The 20,622-nt window shown below is 37.7% G+C and overlaps 1 long non-coding RNA gene across 1 annotated transcript; it reads right to left on the bottom strand.

The window, feature by feature from the left end:
• Window positions 1–7,685: 7,685 nt before the first annotated feature.
• LOC142554352 (uncharacterized) lies at window positions 7,686–20,120 on the bottom strand. The gene is made up of 3 exons (XR_012822166.1): window positions 20,035–20,120; window positions 9,867–9,934; window positions 7,686–7,799 (listed from the first exon to the last, which is right to left on the bottom strand). It is a non-coding gene; the product is annotated as an uncharacterized LOC142554352 (long non-coding RNA).
• Between the last annotated feature and the right edge of the window lie 502 nt (window positions 20,121–20,622).

Here is a 20,622-nt window from a genome sequence, read left to right on the forward strand (position 1 = left end):
TGTATCTATATATAACATGAATCAAATGGAAGGGAATACCATATTAAAACATTGGAACACAATACATATATTATCATGTGAGCACAAGGAAATGAATTCCACTTACTACACTTGGAAACCTTGATTCTAAACTCTTGGTTCACAACCAACAACAATAAACCATGAATTGCACCATCAACTTCTCAATAATCAAACAACCATACCAATAAATCCATAAAACCAATACCATCAACAAACCAATGATTTCTCAACATCAAAATCCAAGAATAAAAAAGCCACAAGCTTACCTTAGCTTCTTGAACCCAAAATAACCATGTTCTCTCTTCAATACTCCAACTAGAAGCTAGAATCAAAGGTACCAAATGAAGAAATTGAGAACCCTAGGTCACCTTGGAGCTAAGAACCGAGAATAGAGGAGAAGAAATGAGAGAAATGAGGACAACTCTTGTATTTATAACACTTAAATCTCGAAAACACGCTTTCACTGTTCATATACCGCGGGTTCGCTGCTGATCTTACCGCGGGTGCGCTGAGCGTACTGGACAACCACCGAAAATCTAAAACGTCGACAGCAGGTGCGATACAAAACTGACCGCGGGTGCGGTGCCGCCTCTGCCAATCCACCGCGGGTGCGGTGCCTTACCTGGCGCGGGTGAGGTGTCACCTGAAGCCAACAATATACTCTTGCAACTAAAATCAAATCGCAACGTCGCTTCTCCTCATAATTCGGCAACACTCTCAACATGAAAGTTGAACCTCTATGTCTTATCTAACCACTACCATGAATTAAATCGAACGACGCTACAATAAAACCACGTATCAAGTATAACCAACGATACTATAAATCATAAATCGAAACTCTTAACATCTAAACTATACTTAAACTTGACCAAGTAGTCAATAAACGTATCAAATCTTAAACCGTACTGTTCACCAGGCTTGGATATTACAATATTACTGTTCGAAATTGGATAGGAATCGAAAATGGTTCGAACGTTGGTCCACGATGGTCGGTTCATGGTTCATGAGGGTATTTTATGGATGAAAAGTATATATTTATATTTTGGGATGAAAATATTAAGTTTGGAATTAATTCGAGAATTAAACACGGAAATAAATTGAAAGGCTCGCGTTTACGTCTTAGAAAAATATTAGAAATCAATTTTAAGCTTATATGATGGTTTGGGATAGGCTCGAGTCAACAAAAGTAAGGAAAAGTTAGAATCGAGAAATTTTAAGTTCAGGGACAACACAGTCATTTTACACATGGGTAGTACAAAAGGGGTTGGCAGTGTCCCGAGGCATCATAACACATGCTAAATGATATTTTAAAAGGTTTATGATGAAAATATGAGATTTTATGATTTATGGTAAAGCTGTGAAATTTTTACTGTTAAAATGTTATTTTTCGAATGTGAAAAGGACATGATATTTTATGATTAAAAAGAAAATGCAAAATATTTTGAAGGATGTGAATTGGCTGAGACAAAAATATTATGATATATTATTTTTGAGAATATCGTGAGGGAGAAGGCCCAGAAGGAGCCAGTTTATGGGAGAAGGCCCCAGAGGGTGCCCAACGATCGTATTTCCAATTTACTTTGGTGCCTAGTGCCTATCCCCTGGCGCAATTGTGAGCTAAGACTGATAACTCAACCAGAGGATAAAGGCTAGTCTGATAGGATCGGTTAGAGCTGAAAGACTGTTTAGAAGGGGGTTGAATAAACACTAACAATTTTCATGATTTTTTCTCAATTTTCGAGTTACTTTAGTGATAAACTGATACTCAGCAATCTTGTAAATCAATATCAGTTAGTTAACAATAAAAGTGCGGAAATAAACTGACTGATAGATAGAATGAAACTGAAATAAGAGAACACAAGATTTTGTGGATGTTCGGAGATTTCAAACACTTCTACGTCACCCCTTCTATCACGAAGATAGGATATTCACTAAAAGACTTTGATCGGTATAAAGAGTTGTGCAGATCCACTTCAGTTTTCGGCTTAGCAATGCAAAACTGAAACTCTTAGTTATGAACTAGTTTAAGTACTCAACAGAACTGATATAATTTAGCACAACTGATCTCTTCAAGATCAAGTATTAAAACAATAACAGTTTGTGTTTGTGTGCTCAATAATAGCCTTGAATGATATGAATGTATACAATAATTGTGAGCTTTGAAATGTGTAAATATTTCAGCAGTGTTACAACTTAGTTGGTATTCTGATTTTTGTAACTGTAACTCTTTCTCAGCTGCTTTTCTCTACTATATATTGGCTTTCCCTCCAACGTTAATATTGAATGTGATTTGAAACTTTCTATTCGTTGTTTGCCACGTCAACATTCTTCTGACAGTCGTACACTGCAGCTTTTCTGAAATACGGCGATCCCACTAGTTGTTGCAGTCAGATTTTCATCAGTTGAACGTCATTTTCCTTAACTGATGACGTGTGTTGTTGAAAGATCAGCTGATAAAATGTAGCTGATAAGCTCACAACTGTTTGTATTAACTGATCAGTTCAACTGATCAGTCAGTTGTCTGCGTAGTTCAATTTGCTAGTCTAGTTGCCTTAAAAAATCTGCGTACTAATCTTCAGTTAAGGACAATTGATAGTTCACGTATTTTAGATCAGTTTCTATCAGTCTTCTTGATCAGTTAGTTCAATCTATTAAATGCTCAGTTTGTAAAACCTTCCGAAATTCAGTTTACAACAATTTCCCCCTTTTTGGTGTTTGAAAAAACTTAGAAAATATGAACTGATCAATTGAACTCATTGTAGATAAAAATAACATTTTATTGACAACTCTTTCAATGTACAGATTCGTACAAAGAAAAAAAAATTAAACAATTCTTCTAATTGACTAAAATAATCTTCAAAATCTGCCAAATATCTTCTATTTCTTATTGATCTGTTTGTTGTAGATTCTCTCTTTGTTGATTGCTCATGCTGACCTTTTCCTTATTCTTTCCCTTTTTTGTTAAACCCAACAACCTTCCTGGATAGCATACGAACATCCGAGGAGAGGTTTGATAATGCATTCATCAGGATTTCTTGCATCAAATCCATTCTTTTTGAGACAGTATTTTCCAAAAAATCAAGACGTCTTGAGAACAAGGCTTGAGTCTGGAAGTGCACTTCAGCTGACATTATGTCTTTTAGAAGTTCTTCGATTTGGAAAAATAGATATGATACATCATTTGTGATTTGTTGTAGTCTTCCCATAGTGTTCTCTTTTGCAGAGTCGAGCTTCATTGTATGCAGAAATAGGGTTGACTTGATGTCAGAAATGGAAGTCATTACACCGACAATGTTGGTTTGAATGGCCTGAATTTCTTCGAACATGGATTCAGTTTCAATTGATACACCAGAAGACATGGCTCCAGAGGTTTCTGGTTCCTGGTCCCTGTTTTCTTGATTAAAGATTAACAAGGCCCTGTCAGGTTGTTTCAGTTTGAAGATTGACCATTTCTGAAATATCCTCATCTATAGCTTCCTGCTAAAGCTGTGGAGAAGAGGAGAGATTCGGATCAGCATTGGAACTTGAAGGCTCTGTTGTTGGTTGATCAGCTGAAACAGTTGTTGGTTCTTCAATTTATTATTCAACTGATTCAGAAATTTGTCCTTCAGCTGTTTGAACAACTAAAACTGTGGTTGGCTTTTCAGCTGGCACCTCTTCAGATTGTATCACGTGCAGCTGAGCCTCTTCAGTTACTATTAGAATGACTTGTTCAGTCATGGTAGATGACTGAACTGGATTTTCAGTTTCTGTGAAAACTGACTGTTCAGTCGTGGAAGTCAAACTGCTTCTGTAGTGATCAGCTTAATATAATTGGCAATTGATTTAATAACATCGTCGATGTTTGCCAATGATAATTCAGCATCAGTCACTACAAAAAATACTCTTGTAGAAGCGGTTTTTTTTCAATTTTAGGAGCGATTTTTAACTGCTTCAACACTTTTACTACTGGTTGTAAAAGAGCTCCTCTTGTTGATGCCCTTATATCTTATAGAAGCGGTTTTTTCAACCGGTGGTACAAGTTGAAGAACCGCTTCTATTGTTAATTTTAGATGCGGTTCGATAATGCTCGTACCCATCACGCGTATTTACAACAGTTTTGAACCGTTTTTTTAATTGTTTATTTAGGAACCGTTTCAAAGTATTCTAAAAGACGTGAAGTGTAAGAACAATCTTACACCGCTCCTACATGCCATGGATATAAGACCGCTTTGCAACTGCTATTGATGTTGGCAATTAAAGTGCGGTTTGAAACCAATTGTACATATTGTAAATATTACATTGATTTTGGACCACCCCCGTAGCTGTGCATTTAGGAGCCGCTTCAAAGCGTTTTAAAAAGAGTGAGGCGTAAGAACAGTCATTCACCGATCCTACACGCCATCAATATAAGAGTGTTGTGCAACCGCTATTGATGGTAGCAACTGAAGAGCGGTTTTACACCGATCATACACGTCGTGCATATCACAACTTTAAGAGTGGTTGCAAATCACACCTATATGTCATCGATCTATAAGCAAAAAATATAGGATCGGTGTCAAACCGCTTTAGAAACAATTGGCAATAAGAATGGTTTTCCTCCGTTCCTATACGTTGTCGATACAAGAGAAGTTTTCAACCATTTCTAAATATATGAATTTACGAGCAGTTGTAAACCACTTTTGAAAAGATACTGGATGCAGGAATTTCTTGGAACCGTTCCTCAAGCCAAGAATATTAGAACGATTTTCTAATCATTCTTGAAATTAATAATTTTAAAAACACTTCCAAACCAATCATGTGGCGATAAACTTGAAGCAATTTAGGACCATTTTCAACCAGTGAATTTAAGAGTTGTTTCAAATCGTTCGTAAAACAAAAGATATAGAAGCAATGTTTGAGCCGATGATTGAAAATGATTTTAATAAAATTATTTGGAATTGCTCCTAAATCTAATTTAGCAATAATTTACTATTTTACTATATTTTATTTAAAACAAATATACATTATTTCGAAACAATTCATCAACTAATAAAACAGATAATAAAGCATTGTTATCCACACAAATATCAATAATACTCCAACGACAAGCATGCCATCAACTATTGAGCCCTCAACATCAGATCTTGTTAACTCAATATCTTCCCCATTTATATCACTTAAAAGTGATTACATACTACAAAAATTGATATCAACAAAATGCATTGTATCAATATCATATTCATCACCCATATTGTATGTATCTCTTGGTGTATGACGAATAACACAATACCAGTCCTCTTCTTTTGGATCACTTACATAATAAACCATTTGAGCTTGTGAAGCTAGAATAAAAGGTTCATGCTCTTCTCGTTCTCCTGCATGTATCAAGCGTGAAAAGTTAACCATTGTAAACATGATAAAAAACGAGAAACAAAATTAAAAAGATTTACCTTTCACAAGAGTCGAGTTCTCTCTCGTTGGTTCAATATTTATTCGATGAGGGTAAAAGTGAAAAGAAATCAGAGCGATGGACAAACATTAGACGACAGAACGATGAAGATGAAGTCGGATGATTCTTGTGGATTTAGGAAATACAAGTTTATAATAACTGTTTTTTTAAAATTGGTTTTCTAAAATTAGTTTTTAAAAGTAAGACCAATAATAATTGTTTTTTTAAAATTAATTTAAATATATTAAAATGTATATCGGTTTATAATCAGTTTAATCGATTTAATAAATTAAAGTAGATATCAAACTGATTAAATCAAATCGACCAATATTTTTTAAGAAAGAAAACCAAGCTATTAATTACATTGAATATATATAATTTCTGATTTAATTCGGTCCATTTCAGTTAAACTGAGCTTTTAGCTCACCTCTTGAGGAGATTATGCTTTTTTTCCCTTTATTGTGTTTCTTTATGTAACGTTTACATGTAATTTATAATAGGTAAGTGTATATATTATAGATATTTTATGTATACACCATGTATTCTTACATGTGTATATATAAAATGTTTATACATATGATCAGTGCTTAGAATGCTCTAGTAGCAGCGGATCATATAATTGGTATATAAAACAAAAGCTAAAAAGTATTCAACAGATATAATTTTCAAAACAATAATAAAAACTAGAGCAATAAAAGTGGTCCACGACATCGGTTTTGTGAAAACCATACTTGTTGCATGTTTTCGATATAAGCAGTTTCCGGAATGCTCCTAATAGTTATATCAATAAGAGCAATATATAAAATCGGTTTATATTACCAATACTAAAATTATTTAATAGGTACAATTAATGAACTCATCCTAAAAAATAGAGCAATAAAAGCGGTCCACGACGCCGGTTCTGTGAAAAACTTTGTTACATGTCTTCAATATGAGCAGTTTCACGAATGCTCCTAAAAATTATAACAATAAAAGCAATTTATAGAATCGATTTTTACGACCAATACTATAAGTATTCAATAAGTACAATTTCTAAACCTATCCTAGAAAAATAAAGCAATAAAAGTAGTCCACGACACCGGTTCTGTGAAAAACGTTGTTACATGTCTTCGTTATGGCAGTTTCCTGAATGCTCTTAATAGTTATATCAATAAGAGCAATTTATAGAAGCGGTTTAAACGACCAATACTAAAAGTATTCAATAGGTATAATTTTCAAATCAGTCCTAAAAAAACAGAGCCATAAGAGCGGTCCACAACATCGGTTTTGTGAAACCGCTATTAAAAATATTCAATTTGAGTAGTTTCCAGAATAGTCTTAGTAAGCTAAATCAATATGAGCAATTTAAAGTAGCAGTTGATACAAATCGGTACTAAAAATGGCGCAACTAAAGTGGTTATTAAACCATTGCTAAAAATTGGTACTAAAAATGGCGCAACTAAAGCGGTTATGAAACCATTTCTAAAAATAATGAAATAGAAATGGTTTAAGTAAAACCGATTTTGTTGTTCAGTTTGCATGAACGGTTTTAAAAGTGCTCCTAAAAACCGCTTCTACTAACACTTTTTTTGTAGTGAGTATATAGTTGAAGTTTTGCAGTTGAAGATGGAGGAACATAAGTTGACAGTTGCGCATCCATTGAAGAAGAAGCAGTTACTTGCCTTGAAAATTCAGCAACTGGTTCCTGGGATGGCTCTCGCAGTTGAACTGATTGTTCAGCTTGCTCTTCTAATGAAAGATTTTGGGAATCGGCTGGAATAGTTAGTTCTCTATCCAGCTCCCTTTAATCTCTGTCTGCAGTGATATAAGATCTGAATCCAGTTGATCATGAACTACTTTCTCATTAAAGACAGTTGGAGTGGTGGGATCATAATTTTTGCGTAGCTGATCAATAATTTGGCTTAACTTCTTTGCACGTACTAGATCAAATAAGTACTTCTTCCTCTGCAACGCTTGAACAACTGAGGCTGCTTTGACCATTTTCAGAACTATAGTTTCCATGGCAATAAATTTCTTCAAAACTGACTTCTTCTGTAGTTGCCTGGCAAATACTTCAGTCGTGAACCTGACCCATTCTTCATAAGCTTTTAGCTTAGTCTCAGAAAAACTCATTGACCTCTTTCCAGATTAGGTCAATGTGGGTTTGAATTGTGTTTGTAGGTCTAGGATCTTCTGTCATCTTGCCCTTTCTGTAACACCCTCTCGACTCAATTAATAAAAAATCACAGCGGAACTCTAAATAAAAATTTTGCTTGAAGGGAGGAATGATTTAAAATACATTTCAATGTACAATCAAAAGTACATACATGATCCATAAAGTGTTGCACCAAAATACAAAATATTATTTTGATCATGTATAGCAAAATATCTTCTTCCTTCCATCTTTTATGCATTTGATATCGGCTACAATCAACGTCCTGGTCCGTCGCTCTTATCTGCATCACATGAAATATTTGGAATAAGTTATAAAACTCAGCAAGTGGAACTCTTACATAACAAGCTATACATATCATACTCTGTAAAACATGACTTTGAAATCATTAAATACCATCAACTATGAAACATGAATATCATAGTATGAATAACAATAACGATGATATTTCTCTTTTCTCTGTTGGATTGATATCTAGATAGTATCTCTGTCTCTGTACCTATATCCCATCGATATAAATCGATTACTCTGTCGGGATATAAGCCTATGGGCGTTGATCAACTAATTGCATGCAATCTCTAACTATGAATCTATCAATCCAATAAATCATGTGAACTCTCTTTTTGGCATTAAGCCAAACACTTTGCATACTCTTTTTTTTTGTATTTCCTTTGACATAATTGAGACATAAAATGCCTCTAATATACAATAAAGTCTAGTAATACATAGCATGAATCAAATGGAAGGGAATAACATGTTAAAACAATTGAAATACAATACACATATTATCATGTGAGCACAAGGAATGAATTCCACTTAAAACCCTTGCAACACTTGGTTCTATACTCTTGGTACAAATCCTAAAACAATAAACCAATTATAGAACCATCAACAACTTAATAATCAAATAACCATACCATTAAATCCATAAAACCAACACAATCAACAAACCCAATATTTCTCCCCAACACCAAAATCCAAAGAATAACTAAACCATAAGCTTACCTTAGCTCCTTGAACTCAAAAGAACCTTACTCACACTTCAATAATCCAATAATAAGCTTGAATCAAAGAAAGGAAAGAAAGAAATGTAGGAACCCTAGTCTCCCTTGAGATGCAAACCGAGAAATGAGAAGAGAAATGAGGAAATAATGAGCCAACTCTTGTATTATATCACTTAAAACCAAAAACACGTTTTTACTGTTCACAGACCGCGGGTGCGCTGCCTTCTTCACAGCGGGTGCGGTGTGCCTTCGGCACCTCATCCAAAAATTTGAAACTGTGGACCACAGGTGCACTGCATTTTTGAGTACGGGTGCACTATGGACACCGCGGGTGTACTGAAAAATGGAGTGCGGGTGCACTCTCCTCTGAACCAACAATATACTTTGCAACTAGAATTGAATCGCAACGTCGTTTCTCCTCATATTTTGGCAATACTCCCAACAAGAAAGTTGCACCTCTATGTCTTATCTAACCGCTCCAATTGGCCTCATACCAATCGTCTCAATATAGAAATTACCATGAATAAAATCGCAACGACGCTACAATAAAACCACACATCAACTATAAACAACAATACTATAAACCATACATCAAGATTCTAAACATCTAAACCATGCTTAAACTTAACCAAATAGTCCATAAACATACGAAATCTAAAATCTTACCGTTCACCAAGCTTAGATATTACAATCTCCCCTCATTAAAGGAATTTTTTTCCCCGAAATTGACGTTACTACGCAAAAAGCTCTGGATACTTCTCTACCATCTCATCCTCTGGTTCCCACGTGGCTTCTTCAATCAAATGATTTCTCCAAAGGACTTTAACAATGCCAATCTCTTTGTTTCTCAACACTTTAACTTTCCGATCCAAAATTTGGACTGGAATCTCTTGATACGTTAAATTCATTGTCAAATCCAATGGCTCATGACGAAGAACATGGGAAAGATTTGCAATATACTTCCGGAGCATGGAGACATGAAAAACATTATGAACCCTATCAAGATCTGGCGGTAAGGCTAACCTGTAAGCTCGATCACCAACTCTGTTCAAAATTTCAAATGGGCCAATAAATCTTGGACTCAACTTGTGACACCTCTGACCGATTTTAATAAAATAACAGCGGAATGAATTTAAAATTTTTCTTGAAGGGAGGAAGGATTAAAATTTCATGACATAAAAACATTTACAAACAATTGTATATACATGATCAATGAAATGATACAACCAAAATACAAAATATCATTTGTATGATCATGTCCAAAATGCTAGCAAAATACTCTTCTTCCTTCCCTCTCTTATGCATATGACCCCGGCTCCAATCAACGTCCCAGCCCGTCGCTCTAATCTGCATCACATGAAATAACTGAAATGAGTATAAAACTCCGCAAGTGGAACTCTTACATAGCAATGGATACATATATCATACTCTGTAAAACATGGCTTTGAAATCATTAAATACCATCAACTCTTGAAACATGAATAACATAGCAAAACATGAACAATAAGATGGTATTTCTCTTTTCTCTGTTGGATTGATATCTATATAGTATCTCTGGCTCTGTACCTATTTCCCATCGATATAAATCGATAACTCTGAGGGATATAAGCCTATGGTCGTTGATCAACTAATTGCACGCAATCTCTGATTATGTATCTATCAATCCATAAAACATTTGAACTCTCTCTTGGGCATTTTAACAAACACTTTGCATAGTCTATCTCTTGTATTCTCTTTTACACAATTGAGACATTCAATTGCCTCTAATATGCAACAAGGTATATCTATACATAATATGAATCAAGTGGAAGGGAATAACATGTTAAAACATTGTAACACAATACATATATTATCATGTGAGCACAAGGAATGAAATTCCACTTACAACCAATTAAAACCCTTGAATATAATCCCTTGGTTGAAATCCTACAACAATAAACCATATATAACACCATCAATAACCCAATAATCCAACAACAATACCATAAAATCCATAGAATCAACACCATCACAAACCCATATCATCTCTCACACCAAAACCAAGAATAAATAACACCAAAAGCTTACCTTAGCTTCCTTGATCCAAAAATAACCTTGATATCTCAACAAATAACCAACAAGAAGCTTGGATTAAAGAAAGAAATTGAAGGAAATGAAGAAACCCTAGCCTCCAAGGAGAGAAAAATCCAGAATGAGGGGAAGGAAATGAGAGAAATGAAGCCCACTCATCCATTTAACTCACTTAAATCTCAAAACACGCTTCTACTGTTCATGCACCGCGGGTGCGCTCCAACATGCACCGCGGGTGCGGTGTGCCCTCGGAAACTCAACCAAAAATCTGAAAATGTCGACCGCAGGTGCGCTCCATAAAAGACCGCGGGTGCGCTTTGGTCTCGGCCGCGGGTGCGGTCCCCTCTGCATCCAACAACCAACTCTATGCAACAAAGATCGAATCGAAATGCTGATACAATACAACTACACATCGACTAATATCAACAATGCCACAAAACAATAATAACCAACAATACTATGACCCATAAACACAACTCTTAACATCACACTATACTAAAACTCAACCAAATAGTCAATAATCATACGAAAACTTAAACCATACCGTTCACTAGGCTTGGCTATTACAATCTCCCCTCCTTAAGGGAATTTCGTCCTCGAAATTGATGTCACTGCGCAAACAACTCAGGATACTTCTCTTTCATCTCGTCCACTTGTTCCCACGTGGCTTCTTCAATCAGATGATTCCTCCAAAGGACTTTAACAATGCTGATCTCTTTGTTTCTCAACACTCTAACTCTGCGATCCAGAATCTGGACCGGAATCTCTTGGTCCATCAAATTCGGCGTCAAATCCAATGGCTCGTGGTGAAGAATATGGTAAGGATTCGCAATATACTTCCTTAGCATTGAAACATGAAAAACATTATGAACTCTGTCAAGATCTGGCGGTAGTGCTAACCTGTAAGCTCGATCATCAACTCTATCCAAGATCTCAAATGGGCCAATAAATCTCTGACTCAACTTTCCCTTCTTGCCAAACCGCATCACACCCTTAAGAGGTGCTATCTTCAAGAACACATGGTCGACCACCTCAAACTGCAACGGCCTACGACGCACATCAGCATAACTCTTCTGTCTCGATTGTGCTGTCTTTATCCTCTCTCGAATAACAGCAACAACATCAGCTATCTGTTGGACCAACTCTAGACCCAACATCTTCCTCTCACCAATCTCATGACAATACAATGGCGATCTACACTTTCTGCCATAAAGTGCTTCATACGGTGCCATGCCAATCGTCGCTTGGTAGCTATTATTGTACGTGAACTCAACAAGAGGAAATTTGGAATCCCAACTACCAGGAAAGTCGATAATACAAGCTCTAAGCATTTCCTCTAGAATCTGAATAACTCTCTTTGATTGACCGTCACTCTAGGGGTGATATGCTGTACTGAATGCTAACCGTGAACCCATAGATCTGTGTAAACTCTTCCGAAACTCTGAAGTAAATCTAGGGTCACGATCAGACACGATCGACACAGGAACACCATGAATAACAATCTCTGCTATGTACTCTTCGGCATACTGCTTCATAGAGTACGTCGTCTTGACTAGAAGAAAATGCGCTGACTTGGTCAACCGATCAACAATAACCCAAATAGAGTTAAGACCTTTCTGCGTCCTTGGAAGACCAGTCACAAAGTCCATCGTAATATGCTCCCATTTCCATTGAGGAATCGGTAATGACAGCAATGTCCCAGCAGGTCTCTGATGCTCGATTTTCACCTGCTGACAAGTTAGGCACTGAGAAATAAACATGGCAATATCATTCTTCATACCTGGCCACCAATAGAGTCTACGAAGATCCTGATACATCTTGGTGCTGCCTGGATGTATCGAGTATGGCGCGGTATGTGCCTCTGTCAAGACGTCTCGCCAAATATCATCACCAACAAGAATACATATACGGCCTCTGAAAGTCACCAAACCATCTCCATTCAATCCAAACTCTGAATTACCTCTCTCCTCTGCTCTAGCTCTCAACTCTCTCAACTGAACATCAATGGCCTGCTCTCTACGGATCCTGTCCGTCAATGTAGCACGAATAACCAACGCTGAAAAGCGAGCAATGGTTCCCGGAACAACCAAAGCTATCTTTTCTCGCTGCAAATCTAACAACAATGGCTTTTGAATCAAAGAATTCAAAGAAGAACTCGACTTACGGCTCAAAGCATCTGCTACAACATTTGCCTTCCCTGGGTGGTAACTAATCGTCACATCATAATCTTTGACAAGCTCTAACCACCGTCTCTGTCTCATATTGAGTTCTTTCTGAGAAAACAAATACTTCAAACTCTTGTGGTCCGTGAAAATTTCACACTTTTCGCCATACAAATAATGTCTCCAAATCTTCAGGGCGAAAACTACAGCTGCCAGCTCCAAATCATGCGTAGGATAATTCTTCTCGTAGTCCTTCAACTGGCGAGAAGCATAAGCTATAACCTTTCCACGCTGCATCAGCACTGCACCAAGACCTTTCTTCGACGCATCAGTAAAAACAACAAAATCCTCTGAACCACTGGGCAATGCAAGAACAGGAGCTGTCGTCAACTTATCTTTTAACTCTTGAAATCCACTCTGACATTTCTCTTAGGAGGCATAATTCCTACAATGTGCTCACACAATACATATCAATAGATAACAATGAATAGATGTAGAAGAAGACATACCCGGACTGTTGAAAGTAGACGAAGTCATATGCATTGGTCCAAAGAACGGTGCTCTAATACACTAAATGTGACACCTCTGACCGATTTTAATAAAATAACAGCGGAATGAATTTAAAATTTTTCTTGAAGGGAGGAAGGATTAAAATTTCACGACATAAAAACATTTACAAACAAATGTATATACATGATCAATGAAATGATAGAACCAAAATACAAAATATCATTTGTATGATCATGTCCAAAATGCTAGCAAAATACTCTTCTTCCTTCCCTCTCTTACGCATATGACCCCGGCTCCAATCAACGTCCGGCCCGTCGCTCTAATCTGCATCACATGAAATAATTGAAATGAGTATAAAACTCAGCAAGTGGAACTCTTACATAGCAATGGATACATATATCATTCTCTGTAAAACTTGGCTTTGAAATTATTAAATACCATCAACTCTTGAAACATGAATAACATAGCAAAACATGAACAATAAGATGGTATTTCTCTTTTCTCTGTTGGATTGATATCTATATAGTATCTCTGGCTCTGTACCTATATCCCATCGATATAAATCGATAAATCTGAGGGATATAAGCCTATGGTCGTTGATCAACTAATTGCATGCAATCTCTGACTATGTATCTATAAATCCATAAAACATTTGAACTCTCTCTTGGGCATTTTAACAAACACTTCGCATACTCTATCTCTTGTATTCCCTTTAACACAATTGAGACATTCAATTGCCTCTAATATGCAACAAGGTATATCTATACATAATATGAATCAAATGGAAGGGAATAACATGTTAAAACATTGTAACACAATACATATATTATCATGTGAGCACAAGGAATGAAATTCCACTTACAACCAATTAAAACCCTTGAATATAATCCATTGGTTGAAATTTTACAACAATAAACCATATATAACACCATCAATAACCCAATAATCTAACAACAATACCATAAAAGCCATAGAATCAACACCATCACAAACCCATATCATCTCTCACACCAAAACCAAGAATAAATAACACCAAAACCTTACCTTAGCTTCCTTGATCCCAAAATAACCTTGATCTCTCAACAAATAACCAACAAGAAGCTTGGATTAAAGAAAAAAATTGAAGGAAATGAAGAAACCCTAGCCTCCAAGGAGAGAAAAATCGAGAATGAAGGGAAGGAAATGAGAGAAATGAAGCCCACTCATCCATTTAACTCACTTAAATCTCAAAACACGCTTCTACTGTTCATGCACCGCGGGTGCGCCCCAACATGCACCGCGGGTGCGGTGTGCCCTCGGCAACTCAACCAAAAATCTGAAAATGTCGACCGCAGGTGCGCTCCATAAAAGACCGCGGGTGCGCTTTGGTCTCGGCCAATCCACCGCGGGTGCGCTGCACTATGGACCGCGGGTGCGGTGAAGCTACTGGAAAAACATCACAATTCTGAACATGAGACCGCGGATGCGGTACCTATATGACCGCGGGTGCGGTCCCCTCAGCATCCAACAACCAACTCTATGCAACAAAGGTCGAATCGAAACGTTGATACAATACAACTACACGTCAACTAATATCAACAATGCCACAAAACAATAATAACCAACAATACTATGACCCATAAACACAACTCTTAACATCACACTATACTAAAACTCAACCAAATAGTCAATAATCATACGAAAACTTAAACCATACCGTTCACCAGGCTTGGCTATTACACAACTTTCCCTTTTTACCAAACCGCATTACACCTTTAAGAGGTGCTATCTTCAAGAACACGTGGTCGCCAACCTCAAACTACAATGGCCTTCGTCTGACATCAGCATAACTCTTTTGTCTCGACTGTGCTGTCTTCATCCTCTCTCGAATAACAGCAACAACATAAGCTGTCTGTTGGACCAACTCTGGACCCAACATCTTTCTCTCACCAATCTCGTCCCAATACAAGGGAGATCTACACTTTCTACCATAAAGTGCTTCATATGGTGCAATTCCAATCGTTGCTTGGTAGCTATTATTGTACATGAACTCAACAAGAGGCAATTTGGAATCCCAGCTACCAGGATAATCTATAGTACAAGCTCTAAGCATATCCTCTAAAATCTAAATAACTCTCTCTGATTGACCGTCACTCTGGGGATGATATGCTGTACTGAATGCAACCGTGTACCCAATGCTCTTTGTAAACTCTTCCAAAACTCTGAAGTAAATCTAGGGTCACGATCAGACACAATCGACACAGGAACACCATGAAGTCTAACAATCTCCGCTATGTACTCTTCGGCATACTGGTTCATGGAATACGTTGTCTTGACTGGGAGAAAATGCGCTGACTTGGTCAATCGATCAACAATAACCCAAATAAAGTTATAACCTTTCTGCGTTCTAGGAAGACCAGTCACATAATCCATTGTAATGTGCTCCCATTTCCATTGAGGAATCGGCAATGACTGCAACGTTCCAGCAGGTCTCTGGTGCTCGATTTTCACCTGCTGACAAGTTAGACACTGAGAAATAAACATGGCAATATCCTTCTTCATACCTGGCCACCAATAGAGTCTACGAAGATCCTGATACATCTTGGTGCTGCCTGGATGTATCGAGTATGGCGCGGTATGTGCCTCTGTCAAGACGTCTCGCCGAATATCATCACCAGCGGGAATACATATACGGCCTCTAATTGTCATCAAACCATCTCTATTCATCTCAAACTCTGAATTACCTCTCTCCTCAGCTCTAGCTCTCATCTCTGTCAACCACAAATCATTGGCCTGCTCTCTACGGATCCTGTCCGTCAATGTAGCCCGAATGATCAACGCTGAAAAGCGAGCAATGGTTCCCGGAACCACCAAAGCTATCTCTTCTCGCTCCAAGTCTAACAACAACGATTTCTGGATCATAAAACTCAAGGAAGAACTTGACTTACGGCTCAATGCATCCGCTACAACATTCGCCTTCCCTGGGTGGTAAATAATAGTTACATCATAATCTTTGACAAGCTCTAACCACCATCTCTGTCGCATATTGAGTTCTTTCTGAGAAAACAAATACTTTAAACTCTTGTGGTCCGTGAAAAAATCACACTTTTCGCCATACAAATAGTGTCTCCAGATTTTTAGGGCAAAAACCACAGCTGCCAGTTCCAGATCATGCGTAGAATAATTTTTCTCGTAATCTTTTAATTGACGAGAAGCATAGGCTATAACCTTTCCACTTTGCATCAGCACTGCACCAAGACCCTTCTTCGACGCATCGGTATAAACAACAAAATCCTCTGTACCACTGGGCAATTCAAGTACCGGAGCTGTCGTCAATCTATCTTTCAACTCCTGTAATCCATTCTGGCATTCATTGGACCACTCGAACTTCACAGTCTTCCTCGTCAGATTGGTTAACGACAGAGCAATCTTGGAAAAGTCTAAAATAAAACGACGATAATAACCCGCCAAACCAAGAAAACTGCGTACCTCTGATACAGTGGTAGGAATAGGCCATTTCTGAATCGCCTCGATTTTCACTGGATCTACAGCTATACCATCCTTCAAGACAACATGGCCTAAGAAAGAAATCTGCTCCAACCAGAACTCACATTTCTTCAACTTAGGATACAACCTCTTTTCTCTCAACAACTGAAGAACAACTCTGAGGTGATCTGCATGAAGCTCTCTGGTCTTGGAATAAATCAATATGTCATCGATGAAAACAATGACAAAGCTATCCAAATACGGCTTGAACACTCGGTTCATAAGAAACCATGAAGACTGAAGTAGCATTAGTAAGACCGAACGACATCACGAGAAATTTGTAATGACCGTACGTGGTCCAAAACGCCGTCTTAGGGATATCAGACTCCCTAACTTTCAACTGATAATAGCCAGATCGCAAATCAATCTTCGAAAACACTGTAGCCCCCTGCAGTTGGTCAAAAAGATCGTCTATTCGTGGCAATGGATATTTATTCTTAATCGTCACTTTGTTGATTTCTCTGTAGTCAATGCAAAGCCGCAAAGACCCATCTTTCTTTTTGAAAAAAAGAACCGGAGCTCCCCAAGGCGAAGAACTCGGATAAAACCTTTATCTAATAGATCTTGCAACTGCGTTTTCAACTCTTTCATCTCTGTCGGGGCCATTCTGTACGGAGCCTTAGAAATAGGAACCATACCCGGAACTAGATCAATCACAAACTCTACATCTCTGTCTGACGGTAAACCTGACACATCATCCTCAAATACATCAAGGAACTCTCTCACAACATCAATATCATCAATATTCAACTTCACAATTCTATCCGTATCAACAATCGAAGCCAAAAACCCATCACAACCTCTAAACAACAACTTCTTAGCCTCAAGACACGAAATAAAAGGAATAACCAGCGAAGTACCTGCACTGGCGAGGATACCTTCCTTATTTTAATCATCTACAAATTTCACCTTCTTGGCAACGCAATCATACACTGCACGGTAAGTTGATAACCAATCCATGCCAAGTATAATATCAAACGCAACCATCGGAATAACAATCAAATCGGCATAGACCACTCACTCATCAATTTGAACAGTACACGCATACATAATAGACGTCGGGCAAAACACATCCCCAGAAGGTAATACAACATTAAACTGAAGGGGAAGAACAGAAGGAACCAAACCCAAATATCTCACAAATAGTTCAGACATAAAAGAATGAGTAGCACCTATATCAATCAATGTCATAGCTACTCTGCCTGAAATTATAATACTGCTAGAGATCACAGAAGAATCATGGTTTATACCTTCCTTCGTCATGGTGAAGATGCGACCCTGCACCTTCTCTTTACTCGATCCCTTCGGACAGTCCTTGGCGATATGGCCTGCAGTACCACATCGGTAGCATGTGTAAGTACCAAACCTGCATTCTCCCCAATGATGCCTACTGCACTTGGGACACAACGGCTTCTCTGGATCAAATGGAACTGTCTGTTCTTTAAAACTCGGCTCTACCTTGCCTTTCCCCTTGTAACTGCCTTGTCTTCTTTGGCTCGAACCTTGACATCTTTGAGCAATAGCCTGGTGCCTCGTCTGTCTCTCTCTAGCAATATCTTTCTCATCTTGCTCAGCTAACAGTGCTTTAGCCACGATCTCTTTAAATGTCGCCGCCTTGGACATATTGATGTCCCTCCTGATTTCTGCTCGAAGTCCTCTAATGAAATGAGCACCCTTGTCTTTGTCATTTGAGCCAATAAATGGGGCAAACAGACAGCCCTCCTCAAACTTCAAGATATACTCGTCAACATTCATACTTCCCTGTCGAAGCTCTAAAAACTCAGTCATCCTCCGAACTCGAAGTGCATCCGGAAAGTACTTGTCGTAGAAAAGATCCGTGAAATCTTGCCACTTCAATGTCGGAACATCAACACCTATCTTGGTAGCATTCCACCAAATACGTGCAGCTTTGACTAGCATGAATACTGCACAATTAACTCTATCCTTGTCTTCATACTTGAGATAATCAAATATCGCCTCAAGTGCTTTAACCCACTCTACAGCCACCAATGGATCGGTACTTCCTGCAAACTCAGGCGGATCCATCCTCTTGAAAGCAGTAAAGATCCCATCAGTCCCAACTGCTTGAGCCACTTGGCCTCTTCCTTGGCATCTACCTTGACTTGAACCTTGCAAACGAAGCAACTGCTGAATCTGCTCACTATGAACCTTGGCTTGCTATTTCAGTAATTTGCCGAACTCGTCTATAACTCTCAATGAGGAGCTATCCTCCACCTCTGCAGCCTTTCTTTTAGGAGGCATCTACTCCTACAATGTGCTCACATAATACATATCAACCATAACAATAAATAGATGAAGAAGAAGACATACCCGGACTGTTGAAAGTAGACGAAGTTATATGCATTGGTCCGAAGAACGTTGCTCTGATACCACTTATGTAACACCCTCTCGACTCAATTAATAAAAAATCACAGTGGAACTCTTAAATAAAAATTTTGCTTGAAGGGAGGAAAGATTTAAAATACATTTCAATGTAGAATCAAAAGTATATACATGATCCATAAAGTGTTGCAACAAAATACAAAATATTATTTTGATCATGTATAGCAAAATATCTTCTTCCTTCCATCTTCTATGCATATGACATCGGCTCCAATCAACGTCCTGGTCCGTCGCTCTTATCTGCATCACATGAAATATCTGGAATGAGTTATAAAACTCAGCAAGTGGAACTCTTACATAACAAGCTATACATATCATACTCTATAAAACATGACTTTGAAATCATTAAATACCATCAACTCTGAAACATGAATATCATAGTATGAATAACAATAACGATAGTATTTCTCTTTTCTCTGTTGGATTGATATCTAGATAGTATCTCTATCTCTGTACCTATATCCCATCGATATAAATCGATTACTCTGTTGGGATATAAGCCTATAGGCGTTGATCAAATAATTGCATGCAATCTCTAACTATGAATCTATCAATCCAATAAATCATTTGAACTCTCTTTTTGGCATTAAACCAAACACTTTGCATACTCTTTTCTTTTGTATTCCCTTTGACATAATTGAGACATAAAATGCCTCTAATATACAACAAAGTCTATTAATACATAGCATGAATCAAATAGAAGGGAATAACATGTTAAAACCATTGAAATACAATACATATATTATCATGTGAGCACAAGGAATGAATTCCACTTACAACCCTTGCAACACTTGGTTCTATACTCTTGGTACAAATCCTAAAACAATAAACCAATTATAGAACCATCAACAACTTAATATTCAAACAACCATACCATTAAATCCATAAAACCAACACAATCAACAAACCTAATAATTCTCCCCAACACCAAATCCAAAGAATAACTAAACCAAAAGCTTACCTTAGCTCCTTGAACTCAAAAGAACCTTACTAACACTTCAATAATCCAACAATAAGCTTGAATCGAAGAAAGGAAAGAAAGAAATGTAGGAACCCTAGTCTCCCTTGAGCTGCAAACCGAGAAATGAGAAGAGAAATGAGGAAATAATGAGCCAACTCTTGTATTATATCACTTAAAACCAAAAACACATTTTTACTGTTCACAGACCGCGGGTGCGCTGCCTTCTTCACAGCGGGTGCGGTGTGCCTTCGGCACCTCATCCAAAAATTTGAAACAGTAGACCGCGGGTGCATTGCATTTTGGAGTGCGGGTGCACTCTGGACACCACGGGTGCACTGAAAAATGGAGTACGTGTGCACTCTCCTCTGAACAAACAATATATTTTGCAACTAAAATCGAATCGC

The sequence above is a fragment of the Primulina tabacum genome, chromosome 8 (assembly GCF_025594145.1).
Source record: "Primulina tabacum isolate GXHZ01 chromosome 8, ASM2559414v2, whole genome shotgun sequence".
In the NCBI taxonomy this organism is placed as follows: Eukaryota; Viridiplantae; Streptophyta; class Magnoliopsida; order Lamiales; family Gesneriaceae; genus Primulina; species Primulina tabacum.